This window comes from Mesoplodon mirus (genome assembly GCF_964341445.2).
Source record: "Mesoplodon mirus genome assembly, chromosome: 1".
Classification (NCBI taxonomy): Eukaryota; Metazoa; Chordata; class Mammalia; order Artiodactyla; family Ziphiidae; genus Mesoplodon; species Mesoplodon mirus.
The window spans coordinates 132,164,068-132,186,623 of record NC_138976.1 but is presented as its reverse complement, the minus strand read 5'-3'; the positions used below and the strand labels follow the sequence as shown (position 1 = coordinate 132,186,623).

Genomic DNA, 22,556 nt, shown 5'->3' with positions numbered 1-22,556 from the left:
TTTCCCCCTTTTTAACCTTGGTTTCAGGTTCTACCTAATTTAGCTAATTAGGCTCAGTCTCAGGTCATTGTGGTCCGTATTTACATTTCTGATTTGTACCGACTTGCAAGACAAAGACAGTTGCTTTTAATTCCCCAAAGAACTGGCCTGTCACCTAAATAATATTAAAAGATTGATTTGCCCAACTACGTTTTCTTTAACTTGCTTTTCTGTATCAGTGAGAAGATTTCCAATTAGACTGAAATTTCAGAATTCTATAGTCCAGAACTTTATGGTTTAATTGATCATACCTTCAAAACTTGCATAAGGCATTCAACAAAGACCCTCTTTCTGAGTGCACAGGTTAGACCCAGAGTAAAGTCTCCATTATTTATTTTTATTATCCCTTAAATATTAGCTGTCAGTTTTTACTTTATATTGTATAGGCTCAGGTAATCCCACTGGTTTCCTTTAGTATGTTTAATTAATATTTCCTTCATATGCCATCTTATAATATCAGGCAGGGGAAGAATTCCCCAGTGAAACATGTCTATCCCACACAATATAATTAGGCAAAAGAGAGGTAATTATCTTACACAATGCCCATTTAAACATACCAATTTTAAAAAGACTCTGGGGTCCCCAGAGAGTGGTTGAACCAAGGGACTCAGGCACTTTTGTCAATCTTTTAACTTGATTAATTGGTCTAACTTTTGCCCCAAGTAATTGTTGGTCAGGTATCTCAGTGTAATTTTACGTGTATAAAATTTACATGTAATAAAATATACGTATTTTAAACTGGGGTAAATAGGGCAGACTTGTTTGGGTCTGGCCCTTTAATGTTGATGACAAGTAGGAGATCCCTTTGGCCCATCCAATCTTAGGTAGTATTGTATCCAATCTTTGATTTATCTCATTAATATCTGTTTTATTTATCCCACTTTAAAATAACCATCTAAAGATTTCTTATTCATTTAGGAGAAGTCCCTTTAAAATTTCCACCTTGTTGGGAAAAAGTTTTTAGGCTTTTCCTTCAGTTTTTTTCCCTGTTACTTAACCTAATTAACAATAATTATTCTAATGTTTTTATTAGCATCTGTAAGACCCATTTAGGGGAAGCAGAGACCACAAATAAGGTTTCCCAAACCAATTTTTTGGGTTTGTTTGAAACTAAAGGAGTTTTTAGGTTAACCATTATATGACTAATTTCCAGCATTTCCGCCCCCCCATAGGAGCCAATGAAACAGCTGTTTATAATGAGAGCTCTCTAAAAATTTACCAATTTAGAAGTTTCTCCAATTTGAAGGATCCATCATCTGGCCATAAATGAGGTATACCTTAATAGTGACTCAAACCAATAAGACGCAAGAGGCTTCCCCACAAAAGAGTGTAAAGGATGCTGTCTAAATAAGATCCAGAAAGTTTACTCCCAAAAGTAGTTTAAGAAAGTAATGGTCTTTGTTGTACAGGCTGACACAATGAAGGTTAAGATGGCAAAAAGCCCCTGAGAGTTGTACAGTCAGACAAAAGACTACTCAGAATCCCAGTCTATTTGACTGGCTGCCAAATGTACACCATATAAGTACTTTTGGATGGTAGTGACCAAGTTCTCAAAACACACACACACACACACACACACTGAAGAATATCAGAACACTTACATTTCAAAGACACAGGAAGAGAAATGCAAGTTTCCCCTAGAAAGTCTTTTGTTTTTTTGAAGTCAGAATTCTGAAAAGATGTTTTAATCGAGCCAGCTTTTTCTAACTTAACTGCATATGCAATAAAAGAGTCCTATCTTAGTCATTTTTAGGGCAAGATTTTCTTTAAGTCCCACGTAAGTAAGCACTTGTAAATGTAAATTTTGTATGGACATAAACCTGGCCAGGATATCCGTTGGAGGCTGGAAATCTGTTGTTCCTTTTTCTTTTGTATTGAAAGCTAAGTTCCCCATTCTGAGTTCAATTTGTGAAGATCACTTTTATTTTGACAAACTCTATTAAAGTAGCCAATTCAAGGAAGACAGGTTAGTCTTCCACCTAATTACCCAGTCCAACTTTTACTCAGTGTCTTTCACCTGAGCAAAGTCTCCCCAGTCTTTCAGCTGAGGATAAACCACACAGTGTCTACACTGAGCAAGATCTTCCCAGTGTCTTTTAAGTGAGGCTAACCCACTTGAGCAAAAGCCTTCCCAGTGTTTTTCTACTGAGGATAAGCTCTCAGTGTTTAAACTGAGTAAAAATCTTCCCAGTGTCTTTCACTGAGGATGACCCAGGTACTTCTTCTTGAAACCAAGTTTCAAGGATAACCTACTACTCAAGAGAAGAGTTGAACACCACTGCATAAAACTTAGGATCATCAACCAAAACTGGAGATCCAAGAACCAGGAGATACTCACCCAAATTCGTCTGGACTCTCTGAGAAAGCGGACAGGCCCAAGAAGCCTCTGCTGGTGCCAGGACTCTGGATCCCCATAGAGTTCAGGCAAAGAAGAAAAGTCTGCTCTGGGCCCCTTCATTGGTTGCCAAGACTGCTGACTGAAAACTATGCACAACCCAAAAGGAGAATTATGTTTTATTTGGCAGATTTTCTGAGGACTTAAGCCCAGAACACAGCCTGTCAGATCACTCTGAGGAACTACTCAGAAGACCTAAGGGAGGAGTCAACAAAAACCAGGTAATCAGAACATCAAAAGATTACTATTAATTAAAGAAAACTAGACATCTCAAGTTAAGGACTTTAGCACTTTTCTATGTATGAGAAGATTAAAGAATCTGGGCTCCGTGAAATCATTCCTTTGATATGCACCTTAATTCTAGAATCAGTACCCTGTTTTTCTCCATCCTGAATCCCCTCAAGGTGCACAGTTGAGGGTTCCTGCTTTGACATCTGACTTGATGACTGCAACATCCTTTGTGTACTGATATGGCAGGGAACATTTTTCATCCACGGGTAAGAAATTGAGGAGAAAATTAACATAATTCAAGGTATAAAACCATTACAATATTAAAAATTCCCAAATGTCAAACAAACATAAGTACCCTTGACCTGTAAAATGGAAGATGCCAAAGAAGGGAAAAAAAAGAAACAATAAAGAAAATGTAGAAAATAAAGCATAAAATAAGATGGCAGAAATCAATAACAGTAGAACAATAATTAAATAAATCAAGGTAAATGTTATCATAAGATTTTTAAATTTCCAAAAAAAAACCCGTCAAACAAAACATATTGAAAATAAAGTAATAGAGAAAATTTAGAGAGCAAATATGAATGCAAAGAAGACCTGTTAGGTAGTTAGTCAGACATTAGCAGCAAGGAGGTGACAGTGGTGAGAAAGACAAGAAGAAGAAATTGAGTCACACGCAGCCATCTGGGGACTCTCCCTTGACTCCACCCAGAACGGGAGAAACTATGGTCTGGTGGTGGGCAGCTTATCCTGATAAAGAGAGGCACAGTAACACAAGGGGACTTCTCCAGGCTGTGCATGCCCAGACCAGACAGGCGTATAACCTATAGTAAATCCAAACTCATTATACCATAATTACAATAAATTACATGTGGTTTTGCCCCTCCCCCCACCCAGTAGGCATTTCTTGGGGATTCAAGGATGAGAGCATGCACAGCAGAAAACTTGATACATAGCTCAGGACTGTCAATCAAATAATGATCCTTGTCACTCACCCCCGCCTCTCTGCAAAATGCTCCTTAAAAGCACTCGTAAGGGGCTTCCCTGGTGGCACAGTGGTTGAGAATATGCCTGCTAATGCAGGGGACACGGGTTCGAGCCCTGGTCTGGGAGGATCCCACATGCCGCGGAGTAACTAGGCCCGTGAGCCACGACTACTGAGCCTGCGCGTCTGGAGCCTGTGCTCCGCAACAAGAGGCCGCGATGGTGAGAGGCCCGCGCACCGCGATGAAGAGTGGCCCCCGCTTGCCACAACTAGAGAAAGCCCTCACACAGAAATGAAGACGCAACACAGCAAAAATAAATAAATTAATTAATAACAACTCCTACCCCCAACATCTTCTTTAAAAAAAAAAAAAAAGTGCTCGTAAGCCTTTATAGGAATGCTGCTTTCAATTTGCAGAAACAGTACACCCATCCCCCCCACCATCCCGAGAGTGTACCTTTGCTTCGATATACTTTGCTTTGGGCTTGCTTCACTTCGCTGAAATAGCCTGTTCTCAGAAACAGCCTGCTCTTTCTCTCTCCTTCTCTCTCTCCCTCTCTGAGAGTGTACCTATGCTTAAATCAACTTTGCTTTGTGCTTAAGCTTAATATGGTAGTTTGCGATCCTTTGCTTACTATCATGGAACCAAGATAGCTGGTCCAGGCCTTCCACTGACCTCCTCGGTTGAAGCTATTTTGTTACAAAGCATGTCCACATGGTGACAGACCTAAGTCTAAATTTTGATAAAAGGTTGAATTAAGGTGAGAATATCATATGGGAGGGAAAGACTGTAGGAAAAATAGTAGATGTAGGAGATATGTTTGTGAAAGTGCACATTCATGGCAATATAGCCAAATAAACTCACATGCCCACGTTCCCACTAAAACTGTATAAAATTATGACCAACAAGCAGAGAATACACATTATTTTAAAGCCCTCATGGGGCATTAAGACATATTTACCATGTGAATCCTTCAGTGAATCCTGTGTTACTGCTAAGGGATGTCATAAGGGAATTTTGTGTAAGACTCAAAGCTCCCTTTCTATATGGTTCAGGCTGGACTTGAAGCTTCAGGGGCCTGGGAGGATGGGGCAGGAAAGGCAAGGCACACTCAGAAAAGAGAATACATCCATAACACACTAGGAATATCTGAAGAGGCTGCTCAAGACCTGGCTCAGCCCCAAGGGTTTGACCCCTAGTCCTACTCTTCACCCTACAGCCCTTTAGGGTCAGGACCTTGGCTCACCCTAACCCATTCCTAGCTTCAGGTTATAGAATGAGTGCACATGTCTGAATGTTAATGTTCTCTCAAAATTTACATGTTGAAATCCTACCTCTTAAAGATAGGAGGCGGGGCCGTGCAAAAGTGCTTATGAGCTTTCATGAATGGGATTAGTGCCTTATAAAAGAGACTCCAGAGATATCTCTAGCCTCCTCCCATCATATGAGGATACAGAGAGAAGGCTCCAGCTGTGAACCAGGAAGAGAGCTCTCACTACGAGGTGGCCATACTGGTGACTTGATCTTGGGCTTCCCAGCCTCCAGAACTGTGATAATAAATGTTTGTTGTTTTGAATCTACCCAGTCTATGGTATATTGTTATAGCAGCCCTAATGGATTAAGACCACATATTTCAAAATTTATCTGGAGAGTGGGGACTGTCTTATCATTGTAAACTAAGAAGTTGGGTTGAGACAACATATGAAAGATTTTTTTTAAGTAGAAAAGTATGGATTATTGGATTTGAAAGTACTAGATTGGTTAAGGAAAATGAGTACGTGTGTGTGTGCGTGTTTGCAGTGTGTCCCAAAAGTTTTTGTGCAGTTTAAAGATTTACTAACTCCAGAATTATAAACACTACAAACTTACAAAAACATCATTTGAAGGCTTAACTGTTACCAGATGCAAGTCTGTGTGCCTGATGCACAGTGAGGCTAAATACTGAAACATCAGAGTTTGAAGCAGAGAAAGGTTTACACAGTGCCATGCAAGAAGACATGTGGCTCATGCCCAGGAAAAACCCCAAACTCCCTGAAGGCTTTCAGCAAAGCCTTTTTAAAGGCAAGGTGAGGGAAAGGCATGACTAATTGTTGCAAATATCTTGGTGTTGGATCCTTTGTTCTAGAGGCTGGCCAGATGGGTCAGATCCTGGTCAGGTCATGTGTTCCTGTAAACCTCCAAGAAAACAATTATTATTCTCTGTTCTGCAACTTTTTATCTCCATGAATGGGCTCTTAAAAGTCAGAGCCTTAGAAATAGTCTATCCTATATATTTCAGGCTCTAGGCAACATTGTTTTACAAAAAGTGCAGAGCCAGCCTGGATCACAGGGATGGACAGAGTTAGCTCAGGCAACAAAGCATAAAGATTAAAGTAAAAAAGATCTCATGTGGAGGCAGATTTGTTCTTCCCTATTACATAACTCTTTATAATTCTTTCATACTTATGAATTTTGAAAAATAAATTATTTTAATTTTTGTGTGTAGTTCCCTCTGATAGAAAATGAGGCAAAACATACACTATTCAAAATTCACAAAACTAAATAAGTGTAAAAGAAATTCAAGTCCTATCCCTGGGTTTACACAAGACACAAACATGATGTGGGAAAGTTGGAGCTGAGGACAAAGGAAATCCTGAGTAAAAATGTCTGTGAAACAGCCAGTCTTCCAGGGTCAGCTTAAGATGTTCAAGAGTTATCAAGTTGGTGGGCCTCAAGTAAAGGTCTCTAATGGATGAAGGAACCAGGCTCCAGATGGAATGAAGAGAAAATTGGCTAAGGTCTCTCTGACAGGATGAGAGTAGTTGGAAGGAGGGATCTGGAAGCCCCAGGAGGGTGCAGGTGTCTGTGGGTCTGGATGGGAAGGAGGGGCAGTGATTCAGCCTATTTCTCTTATTGTCCCTCCCCCACACTCAGGAGCCCTTTGTGACAAGGCCACAGCTCTGTGACGCAGGCCTGGGGTTCTGCCATCAAGTGAACTCCCAGTGCTCTGTTGCCTGAGGGCAGCAATGCAGTTCAGAAGATGGAGAATCTCTTTTCTTTGAAAAACATTGTTGCTATCTGGCTGAGATCCAGCCCAACTTCCTGGGTGATTGATATCATCCTTGGGTTCCTGTGTGGACTGGGGCTCTTCCTAATGTTACTCCACTGCTTCCAGAGTAATCTATTCTTAGCACCACCTAAGAAACATAGAAACATCAGGAAGGTAAGAAACCTTTGGCTTAATCCCAGCAGAGATTATCTCTTTTTTTCTTATTCTTATTTCCACTTTTCTAAACCACGTAGAGAGACTCCTGAGATGGGGACTCTCAGAAAAGTATAGAACATCATCCTTCTAGGGAAAAGCCAGGCCAGAGAGGGGTTAGAGTGGGCATGAGGATTTCTAGCCTAAGATCTTAGACCAGGAGTTCAGGTATGGTAGAGGGCTACAGGGCAAGTCCCAAATGCAGTGACTAATGGTTAAGGACTGGATTACTAAGAGTTCAATCTCTGCAGGAAGGCTGACCCCTGAGCTCTGGTTCACCAGCAACCTTCCCACAGCGGGTGTCTCAAGTGAGACCTTCCTCTGTGTTGGGGATGAGCCCCTGAGAGCCTGAGAGAAGAGGCTGGAGTGGATGTCTTGCCTTGGGAAGCAGAATCCTATCTGACAAAGCACACGTGGGCATTTAGGTCTGAGAATGTGTGTGTTTCTTGATCAGAGGAACAGTGACAGAAGAAATCTATGGTGATTAAAACTTAAAAAATCCTTCTTGGGCTTCCCTGGTGGTGCAGTGGTTGAGAGTCCCCCTGCTAATGCAGGGGACGCAGGTTCGTGCCCCAGTCCGGGATGATCCCACGTGCCACGGAGTGGCTGGGCCTGTGAGCCATGGCCGCTGGGCCTGTGCATCTGGAGCCTGTGCTCCGCAACGGGAGAGGCCACAACAGTGAGAGGCCCGAATACCCGCCCCCCCAAAAAAAAAAAACAAAACAAAAACCTTCTTTGCACTCTTCAAAGAAGAAAAACTGAAAATATTGTTATCCACTTTAAAAATAAGTAAAAGGGGAAAAAAACCCACAGAGTTTTAGTTAAATGTAGAAAGTCATGTTGTTCATGAACACAGCTTGCCTAGATAGAGGACAGTGAGAGTTGGGTGTTAGCCCCTCACTTTTTCTTACCTCTCAGCATCAAGTAAAGCTGAAGGGGAGGAGCAGGAGTAGGAAGAAAAGTGGATCTTTGAAAGGTAAGCCTTTGCCATTAAGCCCTGCGCGACCCGAGAGTTAGCTTCCATCTCTCCTAGTCCTGAGGGCCCAGCTTCACGGTCTCTGAGGATGCCAGTGGCAGAGCTTATTCCTCAGGAAACAGAGCCTGAGCCTAATTAACAGAGCATAATGAACGTGGAAGCACTTTGCAAAGGACAAACCCTTTTCAAGTGAGACTTACCATCACTGTCAGGGACATGTGGCCTTGGACACTGATACTTGGGCTCCAGAGTCTAATCCTCCAAAGATTTCCCTTAAAGGGCCATTGCACTCAGCCTCCTGAAAGACTCTTAGGCCTCTGCCTTCACCACCATGACCCAGTCTCCTGATTTCCAGCTTGCAGAGATTGCCTGGAAGAACTGGAGGGGACTCACAACCTGGTTTCACTTCTGCAAAGGTAAAGAATCTTTCCCCTTCTCTCCTGGGTCGTCCTTCCTCCCAGAGCCTCTAATGTGACCCCAGCCCTGGGAGGGGGAGCCATGGAAGGGCGTGGCTAAAGCCCTAGGGTGAAGGAGAGCAGGAGCATTATGAAGTGAGTGTGGGGGCAGAGGAGGGTTCTTGGGCTGCAGGTGCCCACCCCTGCCTGTCCTGTCCAGCCATCCTGGCCCCATCTGCTCTCCTACAGCTGCCTGGGGAGGCTTCCTGGCAAGGGCAACTTTCATCAGCTCTCATGTCAAGACCCTCCTGGTGAGACGTGCAAAGCAGTGCCTGCTGGAGCCTGTGGAAGATACTGCTTGAAGGGTTGGGAACCCTGCATGAACACCTCTTGTAGGGTTTCCTTCCTTGATCCAGACACTCGAGAGGTGCTGGAAGCACGTATTATAAGGTTTTGGGTAAAGCACAGGTGGACCGTACCCCTCAAGGTCCTCAAGCCCATAAATCTCTTTAAGTCAAAAAAGTTCCAACCCTCCACCATTCTACAGTTTGCCACTTCCCCTTCAGCCACCTGTGTATCTGGGTCCCACTCAACAGTCAAGTGTGCTGAGTTCCTGGAGAAACCTCCTCAGGCTCATTCAGGAGAGAAGGTGATAACAGAAGAGTCAGTTCCTACCCTGAAGAGGCCTCTCCTTGTCCCCTCCACTGTGTGTAAGGAAATCCAGAGTGCCCTGGGAGCGATTCCATCTGCTGACTACCATGGGCCCTCAAAGGCTTCTCTGACTGCACAGCAGGGCAGGCCACCTTCTCAGTCCCTCACACTCAGCCTTGTGGGCAGAACCTGGAAGAGTGAGAGTGTGGAATGGGTCAAGAGGGACAGCCTAGAGCCAGGTCGAAGTTCAGCAATGGTCAGGAATGAGCCAAGAGAGGAGAGTGGTGGTCAGGCCTCACGAGACCCCTGCCATAGTGTAACAGTGATGGAGGTGAACTTAGGATCCCAGTCTTTGAGAGGTGAAGAGGCCAGGGAGGCTGTGGAGGCCAAGGAGTCTCCTGCTCTTCAACCACAGTCTAGTGTTATCTTGGAAACCAAAGTGTTGACAAAATCCCAAACCACAAATGTACATATGAGGAGTTTAGAGGTGCCAGGGGCCAGTAGAAGTTTCCTACTACCTAGACTGTCTGTTTTCCAACATCCAGGTGAGCCATGCCTTAACATGGAGGTTGCTAGTGAGTTTAACTCCAAAGTAAAGGTACAGTCAGACAACCAGCTTCAGGACTTTTCCCCAAAACACAGGTTCCTTGCTGCAGACAACTTGGCTTCTCAGGTGCCTCAGTACCATCCCCAGAGAGTCCCCACCAGAGACAGGTTAGCTTCCCAGGAGCCAAGTGGCCTTATGGAAGCCCAAAGGAGCCACCTAGGGCAGCAGGAGCCCAAAACTTCAAAGCTCCAAGACTCATGGAAGAGCCAGAGCAAGATGATTGCCCCTACTTACAAAAGAGAGGACTGTAGGAGGCATAAACCAGGAGAGCATGAAGAAAGGTTTAAAGAATTAGGGACCTCTCAAGCTGGAAGTATGAGCCGCCCTGCCCAGGTCAGGGGAATAACAGACTCTATTGGGAGCAGATGTCTCCAGCTCATGCCAGAGAAGAAACAACCCTACAGAAAGCCTCTGCAGAAAAAGGATGAGGCTATTTTTAAAGTGGATTTTCCCCAATAAAAAGTCAGTGGTCGAGATGCTCTGCCAAAAAAAAAAAAAAGCCCATATCAGCCACTGCCCAGAGTCACGGATCAGTCAAAATTAGATCAATCTTGAAGAGTGAGACTGCTGAGGGTCAGGCACGCATGACAGCTGTTGGACAGATCCCAGCAGAAAAAAGAGCAATTCACCATGGACTTCATGCCACAAAGTTAAATGAACACAAACTGGAATTCCAAGTCCCAGTGTGTTTCTGTGGGTGTTTCTGCTACCATAGGCTTACCTCCTACCCAGAGCAAGGGAGAATGATGGGTTATACAGCCTGCGGTCATAAAGCCACCTCCAAGGGCCAGAGTTGTTCTGTCAGGGAAAGGGAAGTCAGACACCAATATAGTTTGAAAAGTGTAAGGTTCGACGATGAGCAGCTGGGCCTAAGGTGCCTCCCATCCTTGCCCCCCAAGAAGAGTTTCTTTCCAGTTAGTACCTGCCAGTATGGACCAAAGATTCCAGGTGCCCCAGCCCGCCATCAACACTGTCCAAGGCATTGTCATCTTTGGGGAGGTGTCTTGCCTGGTCGACAGTAAAATCCTTCTTTAGTATTCCCTTTAGTAGGAAAACATGTCTCCAAGTAAAAATTCAGTCCATGTAGAGAAAATGATTTTCTCATTAGCACATCCAAGATATTTAATGTTCCCCAATACATACATACATACATATATATATATATATATATATATATATATATATATATATATATACACATATATATATTTTTTCCAATAAAAGCATAGTGTAATGGCTGCTGCCTGTGCTGTGCACTTTGTCTTCTAGAAGGGAGGGGCATGGAGGGAGGTGGACAGTAGCATCACAAGCTTGCTCCTTGTCTCGTGTCCCTTCATTGCACCTTATGATACTGTCATTACACAAACCAAAATTACTCTAACAATGAGATGGGAAAAACCTATGAATCCCACACCCAAGGATCTGGTTCAACCAGTCTTTCTCCTTCTTCTATGCTACTTTGAACTTTATGCAACTGTAGTGGGTAGGTTTACACGATAGGGCCGGACATTCCAATTCAGGCTCCAGGAAGTGCCAGAGCCAAGTGGATGGAAGTTTGGGGGGAATAGAGTATGGGCTCTGAGTTCAGAAACGGGAGAAATCTTGCCCCTGGATCTCTTGGTAGGGAATATACAACATCTGCTCTTAAGAGTTCCTTCTCTCTCTGATGAAGGCTGGGATTGAGATATGCCCTATGAACCCCTTTTAGCTTAGGCATAATAAAATGTACAGCATCACCCTCCCCCACCTCTGTTTTCCCTAGACTTTAGAGCAGCAGCAAGGATGGCATTTCCAGCTCTGTGTGTGTAGGTGGGGGGAGTATCAGGGAGGCTGCTGAGGGCTATGTTGAGTCCAGTCCCATATAAATGAATGGCTATGTTCATGGGTCACCTACCTTCCACTCTATGTTATCCCCAGAGAAGGAGTTTTGGATGAATGGAATAGGGGTGTGACTGTGGGTAGTAACTATCTGATGGTCAAACACTGTGAATTTAGGGTGGGATGTAGGTGTAGAAAAATCACTGGATCCAAGGAAGGAGGCAAAGTGGTACCAGATTCCCATAAATGTGCAGTTGTGAAAGAGCAGCCGCCTGACATACAACCACCATCTAAAGGCCTAAAGGGGAGGAAAAGTTAAGGGTCCAGTAGCTCATCATGGCCCCACCCCAGGGTCTCTACCCTATTCCAACTCTAAGATCACAGACCTAGAGAAACCACCTTTAGGTCAAAACAGAAGGTCAAACTTAGAGAAGTAAAGCAAATCAGGGAAGGTTAATCTCTTAATACTATATTTAATAAGCTTACACATCATCACCTCTTGACTTTTAGGAAGGATAACTTAACAATAGGTGTAAAAGCCAGGACTAGGGAACTTGGGATGTGACTCCTAGTCTGGTGACCTTCACATAAACATATGGCCCAAGGACTGCTCCAGGGGAGAGCTGGGGACTGGCCTGTGATTGTGTAGTAAGCCTTGCCTGTCTCCCAGTCCTTGATCACCCCAGAGCCTGGCAGGTGAAGAAGCAATCAGACAGGATTTGTGGTGGTGTGGAGGTGACCTGTGCAAAGTGGATGGGGCAGGGTGCAATCCAGGGGTGTTCCACTGATCTGCTTCTAGCACAGCTTTTCTTGTCTCCTGACCCCCATCCATATGGAAAAGCAGGGAGACGAGGAAGAATTTCTCTAGAGTGATTTGGTGCTTCCTGCCATGTGCAAGGTGCATGGTGGACACAGCTCCAGGTGGTGTCTTTCTCATTGTGGAGATTTCTGTTCCAGCTGATGCCCCTGATCCTGATGACAACAGAAATGGACCCCATCCCCCATCCATGTCGGGCCCCTCAACACGTGGAAATGCTGTGACCTGGGGTGGAGGGGGCAGAGTGAGCACAGGACTGCTCACACCCCTGGTTTCTCCCTGGAACCAGGCCCTACCTCTGGGCCCCAATTCCCAAGGCAGCCTCCAGAATAGGCAGAGCAGTGAGAGTGGAGCCAGGACTTGTGGGAGGGGTCGGTACCCAGAGGAAAGATATGACAGGGCTGGGACCTGAGCCTGGCTGCTGCTGGGTGCTCTCAGGGGCACCCAGGAGTGAGTTCTGGGAATATGGGGAAGCTGGACTTGGACTCCCCTGGCTCCTGCTGGGAGAGTGCCACAGACAGGTGATGCTGATGGAACAGCAAGAAAACAGAAAGAAACAAGTCCCTTTGCCCTTCTCTTGCTGCTCCGTCTTCCATAAGGTACAGTAAGACAAGAAATTGAGAGACCAAAAGAAAAAAAGAAATGGAGAGACCCAGAGACAATACACAAAGAGTTCACAGACACACCTCCCAAGAGAGACTTCTCACGCAAACACCTTTCTCAGAGATCACATACTGAGACCTCACACAGGGACCTCATGTTGCTTCACAGACCCTCAGACAGAAACCTAGCACAGATTTAACAGATTTCCCAGAGATACCTTCCAAAGGGACCGCATACAGAGACTTCACACAGAGATCTCACCCAGAGACAACACACAGAGACTTGGCACAAAGACCTCACAGAGACCTCACATCTATTCTTCAGTATCCATTGACAAGTCTTTCTTAGTGAATATGAAACCACTTAGCAAACTGGCAGCATGATAAATATATTATCAGTTGTGCCCCTCTGAGATCCACCAGACACTCATTGTCAGCATTACTCTAAATGGGGAAATGTTTGAGAAGTTTTGTTCTTTTGTAATGTCACTGCCTCTGAACAAAAGAATTATACATTCCAAATGTAGATTTTCAAATTTCATTCTTAGGTGTTCATTAGCTTGAAAATCACATATTATATTATTTTATTTTTATTTATTTTAGAAGAATGAAGAAAATAATGTTTATTTCTTAGAAATGCATGTAGTACTCTATTTTTTTATTTTAAAAGATTTTTAGTGGAGTATAGTTGAGTTACAAATTTGTGTTAGTTTCAGGTGTACAGCAAAGGGAGCCAGTTATACATATACATATGTCCACTTTTTTTAAAGATTCTTTTCCCATAGAGGCCATTACAGAGTATTGAGTAGAGCTCCCCGTGCTATACAGTAGGTTATTATTATCTATTTTGTATATAGTCGTGTGTATATGTCAATCCCAATCTCCCAATTTATCCTTCCCCCCTTATCTCCTGGTAACCATAAGTTTTCATTTGTACACTTTTTTAGGAGAATCACAAATTTTAAGCACAACTAAAACACTGTCAGTCTCCAGTGAGAGAAAATATTTGTCCAGTTTTAGTTATCATCCAGTCAAATGGTATCTGGCACATTTTTTACTTTATTGAGGACAAAACTTAAACTTGAGATGGCTTACTTGTTTCCTTTGGGAACATAAGAAAAACCTGCAACAAAGGTACTCTAGGAATGAAATAAACCAAGAAAGAAGCATCCGGACTCACATACACTTCCCAGAGGGCTGAGTAACTAGCACATTATTTTGCACATAATAGCTTGCATTAGGTTTGTGAGGTTTGCTTTATTTTTTAACAGGCCAATAATCATGTGAGGATTTTTCACAAGTCAAATTTCTGGTTTTAAATTTTACATTCTGGCAAAATTATGCTTCTGAATACTATTTTATTTCTTAAAATGTGGTAATGCCCTAAAATGATATTACACAATCATAACGTTCAGCTAACATAATTAAAAAGATGGGCTATTAAGGCTTCATTCTTAAATGATTCTATGAAATGCACATTTTCTAAGACATGCAGTTAGGATCCATTTTATATTCATTATAGGGTTAACACATGGCTTTAAAAATTTTTGAAAGATTATAAAATATATGACTTAGCCTATGGTTGACATTATACATGTTACCTCATAAAATTACTGAGGGAAGGATATCTTAATATCTGAATTGAAGGTAGTCTACATTTAATCTACATTTGGCTTATAACAATGAATAATGAAAGGCTTTCATTTATTATATATCTCACACTTTCCAAAGGGTACACTTCTAAAAGACTACTGATTTCTCACTGCTAATAAGCAACCTATTGTCCTTGCCTTGGTAAAATCTATTTTAATGACAGCTGGTTGTCTCCCAGATTATCCATTGGTTACAGCGTCACGGTCTTTTAAGAGGAGCAGGGCTGACACGAGGACTCTTTGGGCTTATTTCTACAAGAAATTTAGTTTTTCTATTCTCCTAATTAAAAAATGTATAATTATTAATTTTTCACTTTACTCCCTTATGTCGTTGAAGCAGAAAACAATGGACTATGGTCATGTATGTCATCTAATACTCTATCAGATCACATTTTTTTAAATAGTGCAGCTTACTCAGGTAAGTTTACTGCTCAGAACAAAATGGAATCAATTAGGAAAAAGTTCATACAGGAAAATATCCTTTTCAAAGTTGACTATTTTAACACAGTTAAATAAGCGATTATTTTTTAATCCTTTGAGTTAAAATTGTTCAGGGTGGCCAAGAAAGTCTGGAAACATGAAAAATGTCCATAAAAGCACTTTATTACTATAATACGTTGAATGTGTTGCTCCTCATTATTAATTCACAGTTCATTAAGCTGGGCAAAATTACAATGAACAATGTTCATTAAAGCAAAATTCCCATCAATCATTTTCCATCTGTCATACATTCTGTCAGATGATTTGTGTGTCTAATTTTCATGGAAAAACTTGTACCTTTACTCCAGAATAGGAAATCAAGGGGGATCAATCTATTAAAAAGATATTAATATTCCCAGACTCTGTGGCCTTCAGTATTTTCTTTTTAAGAAGATTCACCTAGTGCAAATCTTATAAATATTTTTACCCTTTAATATGCCCAGAAAATATGGATACAAAAATTAGATAAAAGAGAAAACAACAAAAACAGATCCCCTTTGTTTTCAAAACATTTGATGTTTACATCAAAATATTTTGTTGAAAATGAAGTGATTTTTAATCTATAGTTAAAAGACACTACAATGATATTTAGAACATATTACAGATCTGGATTTTTACAAATAGATTTTTATTTAAAAGAGGTCTCACACTGATATCAAGAAACCAGGCACTCTAGAACAAAATGTGGAGAGATGGCAATTATGCGATGACTTCTTAATACCCCAAGGGAAAAAGTTTTTTTCCAAAGTAGTCCATCTACAATATTAACCCTTAAGATCTACTCCCCTTGATAGGTTTCAATATTATTTTCTGTTTTATACACATTTACTTTATAATTCACTCCTACAGGAGGACATTTCTGGAAATGTTCCCAGATATCTACAGCCACACTTTCTGTCATGATCACACCATGGAAAATGTAGGGAACATCCAGATCCTGATGATCCAGGGGTTTCATAATTACCCCTTTGAGATCAGTCAGAATCATAATCATTCCCAGAACAGGGTCGGTCTTTACATTTGTGCCCCTAGACATGCAGATTGTAACACTACCCACCCAAAGGCAAGTTGTCTTCCTTACTCAGGTTTGCAGGGGCACCACTCACTGTGGTAGCTAGAAAAGTCCATTGCCCCCAGCCCGGACCTGCATTCTCTACTCTCCACAGACACATCGTACTACAGATATACCAGTGGTGCTGATGAAACTTCCAGAAAGCTATAAAATAATGCATGCCAGGCACGGTAGATGAGGATTTAGAAAATGCTAACGTCTTCTCTAGGAAATAAAGGTGACATACCTATGTGGCTTTAAGCATTTTTGTGCATTAGCTGGCCCCCTGGATCTGGGAAAAAGCATCTGATTTTAAAGTTTCTCAGCCTCATTCTCTGCAATGAAATCTGAAGCTCTTCCTTCCTTCTCTGAGTCCAGAAGCTGGAATTGATACAGTCTGCTCTCTGTGATTTGTCTCTACCATTTGTTTCCAGTGACCACTTCAACTCAGATATCTCTCAATTCAGGGATCACTCCTAAACTTCAGGAGGAAGGTCACTGCCCACTTTATTCCCACCACAATTTTATGCTAGTAACCCTTTACAGTGTCAATAAATTTATTTTGTAGAATGTGCCCCCTGGACTCCACCTGCTAAATCTGTTTTGTGGGCAAATCATTTGTTACTTAGCTAAACAAATTTTATAAAATCATATTTCATAAAATTGTATTTTATAAAATGTTACTTTCTTATTTTATAAATTGGTAAATCCAGAGATTTAGGCTTAATTCTTATTTATAAAAATGTTGGTACTCATTTTGCCAATTTTTCTCTTTTTACATATATCAGAAAATACGTTAAGAACTCAACAGTGAAGATACCACTATTTTTATTTTTTCTCACTTTTTGTACTTAACTTTTATAACAAACCTTTATTATTGTACAGGAAACAAGAAAGTTTGTTCCTTGGAAAACATCAGTCCTAAGAACGTACTAAGTTAAAGTTTAGCATGTTAGATCTGCGAGTACCCTTGTCTTTTTTTTTTTTTTTTTTTTTTTGGTACGCAGGCCTCTCACTGTTGTGGCCTCTCCCGTTGCAGAGCACAGGCTCCGGACACGCCGGCTCAGTGGTCATGGCTCAAGGGTCCAGCCGCTCCGTGGCATGTGGGATCTTCCTGGACCGGGGCACGAACCCATGTCCCCTGCATCGGCAGGCGGACTCTCAACAACTGCGCCACCAGGGAAGCCCAACCTTGTCTTTTTTTTAATGATGCTTTTTTCTGAATTGGTAAAAAAAAATGCCTGAAGGCTTATGAACAGAAGCAAATTGAGAATTAAAATCCAAATCATTCAAATGAAGTTTGTCAGAACAGTTTGTGTGTGGAGAGGACAGCTTCTAGGCACTTCAGAGAAACCAGCAGGACAGAATTGAGAATAGCCAGCACGTTACAGGGCTTCTCACATAAATGCTTTAATGCAAAGAGGTGACTAGATTTCACAGGGAGACCAGGGAGAGGATGCAGAGAGAATTAAATCACATTCAAGCACCTGTTTTCCTGGAGGTAAGTTCCTTCATATTGTGGTCAGATGCTGTTTAGGGGGACACTGGTGCAGGGGAGGTGTTGGGAGGATGAACTCTTTTCTGAGTGATTTTGCAAGTGTGAAAATTCATCCAACAGAGATGTTAGAAAAATTTGCTCCTAGTAGCGAGCGTCCAACATGATATTTTGGGACAAAAATGTGCATTTGGAAGAATTTTTCACAAAAGAGCAGTGATGGGAGGAAAAGATTCATATGGGCCTGGCTAGTAATATTCTTCCTTCACAATTTTCTTGTGGGTTCCTGAGACCTGTTGTGACTGCTTGTAGACCTGGTCCCCAAGCAATGGCCTTCTTTATCATACTCAGGTTAACCCAGGAAGTTGCTTGTCTGAAGCGGAAAAGGTTCTCCCTTCCACTCATGTCCTCTTGCTGATCAGATGAACACATGGCATCATCTACAGCTGAGAGGTGTTTGTTAACTACCTTTGTTTCATAGGACACAACTCATATATACTCTACAGTAATGTTTACCACTGTCTTTTATAATCTCAAGGTAAGAAGTAATCAGTGTTAAAATCATTCTACTGGAATAACAAAGCACATGATTTTTTTTCCCCTAATAGTGATTGTATTTGTTTGCTAGGGCTGCCATAACAAAATACCACACTGGCTACTAGGTGGCTTAAACAACAAAAATATATTTTCTCATAGCTCTAGAGGCTAGAAGTCCAAGATCAAAGTATCAAGTTTAGTTTCTTTGAGGTCTCTCTTCTTTGATGGCTACCTTCTCGCTGTGTCCTCACATGGTTGCCCCTCAGTCTGTGCATGTCTGTGTTCTAGTATTCCCCCCTTATAAAGATACAAGTCATATTGGATTAGAGTCCATCCATATGATCATTTTACCTTAATTTTCTCTTCCAAAGCAGTATTTCCAAGTAGAAGTTAAGCTTACTGTACAAGCAATCAGGTATTGAATAAGAGGCATTGCTATGGAGACAAAAAAACTATGGTTAATAATAGAGGCAAATTTCATATCAGTTTTTGAGTTCTGAGGGTAGACAGTTGAGAAGATCTCTAAATGTCAGGGTTAAAGCATCTTTTGTAGTTTGAATGTCCATCAGATGTTCAGGTAAACTTTCTTAGTGGTCCATATAGCAACAGGAACGAAGAAGACTGTCTAAACATGAGCTGCTGTGGAGATTTCTCTGAAGTTTATATTAAGATATCTACCTTCAGTATGCAGTACTTCAGAAAAAAAAGGCAGTTTTAGTTTCAATGATTCCAAGTTAAAAGTGTGGGAGAAAATTTGGAAACACTAGTTTGGAGAGTTGTAGTCAGGTAGTGGAGGAAACCAGAAAAATTCAGGACACAGTCCAGTTTTCAGGTAATTAACAAAACTTCAAGGAAAATTAATAGCACTAGAATCTAATATCCACAATACGTATTTTGGTTTCTATCGAAAGATAATTTTTATCTCTAAAATTACCCTCGTTTCTATCAAAGATAGCCAAATTAAGACAAATTTGTTTGCAAAATAAGTCTAGTTTCAATAAACTTGGTCTTATTTATATAAGTATAGCAAGGATTGTGACTGACCATATAGGCTTATTTTTTATTTTTATTTTTTGCTTTTATTAAGAGAATTTATTGCCTCTCTCTCCTCCCAATAGCTCAAACATGAAGAAGCAACATCAGAGGAAGACAGACAGAAAATGGCTCTTTGAGTTTGTCCTTCTTGGCATTGGTGAAGGAAGAGGCAGCTTTCTCAAAGTTTTTATCTGCTTCATTGGATGTAGTGGAGAAAGGGAACAAGGAAAGTCAGAGGATAAGTGAACAGGCTCTGCACCTATCAAGGATGTGTTATCCTCCTAATCATCCCAGTAGGAATATTCCATTCAGGTTCTTTGATCTGATCCTTGCATTGGAAGACACTTCTTTTTTTAATCTCTTTTTTTAATTTAATTTTTATTTTATATTGAAGTATAGTTGATTTACAATGTTGAATTAGTTTCAGGTGTACAGCAAAATGATTCAGTTATACATATACATATATCCATTCTTTTTCAGATTCTTTTGCCATATAGGTTATTACAGAATAGTGAGTAGAGTTCCCTTTGCTATGCAGTAGCGTCTTGTTGATTATCTATTTTATATATAGTAGTGTGTATATGTGAATCCAAACTCCTAATTTATCCCTCCCCATACCTTTTCCCTTTAGTAACCATAAGTTTGTTTTTTAAGTCTGTGAGTTTGTTTCTCTTTTGTAATTAAGTTCATTTGTATCATTTTTTCAGATTCCACAGATAAGTGATATCATATGATATTTGTCTTTCTCTGAATTACTTCACTTAGTATGATAATCTCTACATCAATTCATGTTACTGCAAATGGCATTATTTCATTCATTCTTATGGCTGAGGAATATTATTCCATTGTATATATGTACCACATCTTCTTTATCCATTCATCTGTTAATGGACATTTAAATTGCTTTCATATCCTGGTTATTGTGAATAGTGCTGCACTGAACACTGGGGTGCATGTATCTTTTGGAAGTATAATTTTCTCCAGATACATGCCTAAGAGTAGGATTGCTGGATCATATGGTAGTTCTATTTTTAGTTTTTTAAGGAATCCCATAATATTCTCCATAGTGGTTGAACCAATTTACATTCCCACCAACAGTGCAGGAGGACTCCTTTTCTCCACACCCTCTCCAACATTTTGGTAGTCTACAGTTTGTAGACTTTCTGATGACGGTTACTCTGACTGGTGTGAGGTGATACCTCATTGTAGTTTTGATTTGCATTTCTCTAATAATTAGCGATGTTGAACAGATTTTCATGTGCTTTTTGCCCATCAGTATGTCTTCTTTGGAGAAAAGTCTATTTAGATCTTCTGTCCAATTTTTGATTGGGTTGTTTGCTTTTTTGATATTGAGCTGCATGAGCTATTTGTGTACTTTGGAGATTATTTCATTGTCAGTCTCATCATTTGCAAGTATTTTCTCCCATTCTGTAGGTTGTCTTTTTGTTTTGTTTATGGTTTCCTTTGTTGTGCAAAAGCTTTTAAGTTTTATTAGGTCCCATTTGTTTATTTTAGTTTTTGTTTTCTTTCCTCTAGGAGGTGGATCCAAAAAGATATTGCTGCTGTGAAAGAGTGTTCTGCCTGGATTTTCCTCTAAGAGTTTTATAATATCCAGTCTTACATTTAGGTCTTTAATGCATTTTGAGTTTATTTTTGTCTGTGATGTTAGAAAATTGTTCTAATTTCATTTTTTTACATGTAGCTGTCCAGTTTTCCCAGCACCACTTATTGAAGAGACTGTCCTTTCTCCATTGTATATTCCTGCCTCCTTTGTCATAGATTATTTGACCATAGTTGTGTGGGTTTATTTCTGGACTTTCTATTCTGTTCCATTGATCTATATTTCTGTTTTTGTGCAAGTACCATACTGATTACTGTAGCTTTGTAATATAGTCTGAAGACAGTGAGCCTGATTCCTTGAGCTCCATTTTGCTTTCATAGTATGCTTTGGCTATTTGGGGGTTTGTGTTTCTATACACATTTTAAAATTTTCTGTTCTAGTTCTGTGAAAAATGCCATTGGTGGGGGATTCCCTGGCGGTCCATTGGTTGGGACTTCACCTTCCAATGAGGAGGATGCAGGTTCGATCCCTGGTCAGGGAGTTGGGATCCCACATGCCATGCAACCAAAATACACAAAAAAAACAAAAACCAAAACATAAAACAGAAGCAATATTGTAACAAATTCAATAAAGACTTTAAAAATGGTCCACATGAAAAAAATCTAAAAAAAAATTCCACTGGTAATTTAATAGGGATTGCATTGAATCTGTAGATTGCCTTAAGTAGTATAGTCATTTTGACAGTATTGATTCTTGCAATCCAAGCACATGGTATATCTCTCCATCTGTTTGTGTCACTTTTTTTTTTTTCTTTTTGCGGTATGCGGGCCTCTCACTGTTGTTGCCTCTCCCGTTGCGGAGCACAGGCTCCGGATGCGCAGGCCCAGCGGCCATGGCTCACGGGCCCAGCCGCTCCGCGGCATATGGGATCCTCCCAGACCGGGGCACGAACCCGTATCCCCTGCATCGGCAGGCGGACTCTCAACCACTGCGCCACCTGGGAGGCCCTGTTTGTGTCACTTTTGATTTCTTTCATCAGCATCTTAGAGTTTTCAGAGTACAGGTCTTTTGTCTCCTTAGGTAGATTTATTTATAGGTATTTATTCTTTTTGATGTGATGGTAAATGGGATTCCTTCCATAATTTCTCTTTCTGATCTTTTGTTTTTAGTGTATAGGAATGAAAGAGATTTCTGTGTATTAATTTTGTATTCTGTGACTTTACTGAATTCATTGATGTGGTGTATCACACTGATTGATATGTGGATAGTGAAAAATCCTTGCATCCTTGGGATAAATCCCACTTGACCATGGTGTCTGATCCTTTTAATGCGTTGTTGGATTCACTTTGCTAGTATTTTGTAAATGAGTTTTGAGTCTATATTCATCAGTGATATTGACTTATTTTTTTCTTTTTTTGTAGTACTTTTGTTTGGTTTTGGTATCAGGGTGATTATGGCCTCATAGGATGAGTTTGGGAATGTTTCTTCTTCTGAAATTTTATGGAATAGTTTCAGAAGAACAGGTGTTTAGTGTTCTCTAAATGCTTGATAGAATTCACCTGTGAAGCTATCTGATCTTGGACTTTTGTTTGTTGGGAGCTTCTTTTTTTTAAAATAAATTTTAATAAAATTTAAAAATAAATTTATTTATTTATTTTATTCTTGGCTGCATTGGGTGTTTGTTGTTGTATGTAGGCTTTCTTTTTTTAGTTGTGGCAAGCAGGGGCTACTCTTCATTGTGGTGCATGGGCTACTCATTGTGGTGGCTTCTCTTGTTGCAGAGCATGGGATCTAGGCACGTGAGCTTCAGTAGTTGTGGCATGCAGGCTCAGCAGCTGTGGTTTGTGGGCTCTAGAGAGCAGGCTTAGTAGTTGTGACCCACGGGCTTAGTTGCTCTGTGACATGTGGGATCTTCCTGGACCAGGGTTCGAACCCGTGTCCCCTGCCTTGGCAGGTGGTTTCTTAACAACTGCGCCACCAGGGATGC

General features: G+C 41.0%; 1 long non-coding RNA gene across 3 annotated transcripts in view; it reads left to right on the top strand.

Annotated features, from left to right (window-relative positions):
* The window catches only part of LOC309804625, a 300,532-nt gene that overhangs the window by 11,579 nt on the left and 266,397 nt on the right, over nt 1-22,556 (top strand). The window contains exon 3 of one of the 3 annotated variants that reach the window (XR_014294148.1): nt 7,811-7,827. The exons of 1 other annotated variant lie outside the window; for it this stretch is intronic. This is a non-coding gene — a long non-coding RNA (uncharacterized lncRNA). Of the gene's footprint in view, nt 1-4,994; nt 5,087-7,810; nt 7,828-22,556 lie in introns of those variants that run through there. One more of the 3 variants, XR_014294149.1, reaches the window with a different exon arrangement.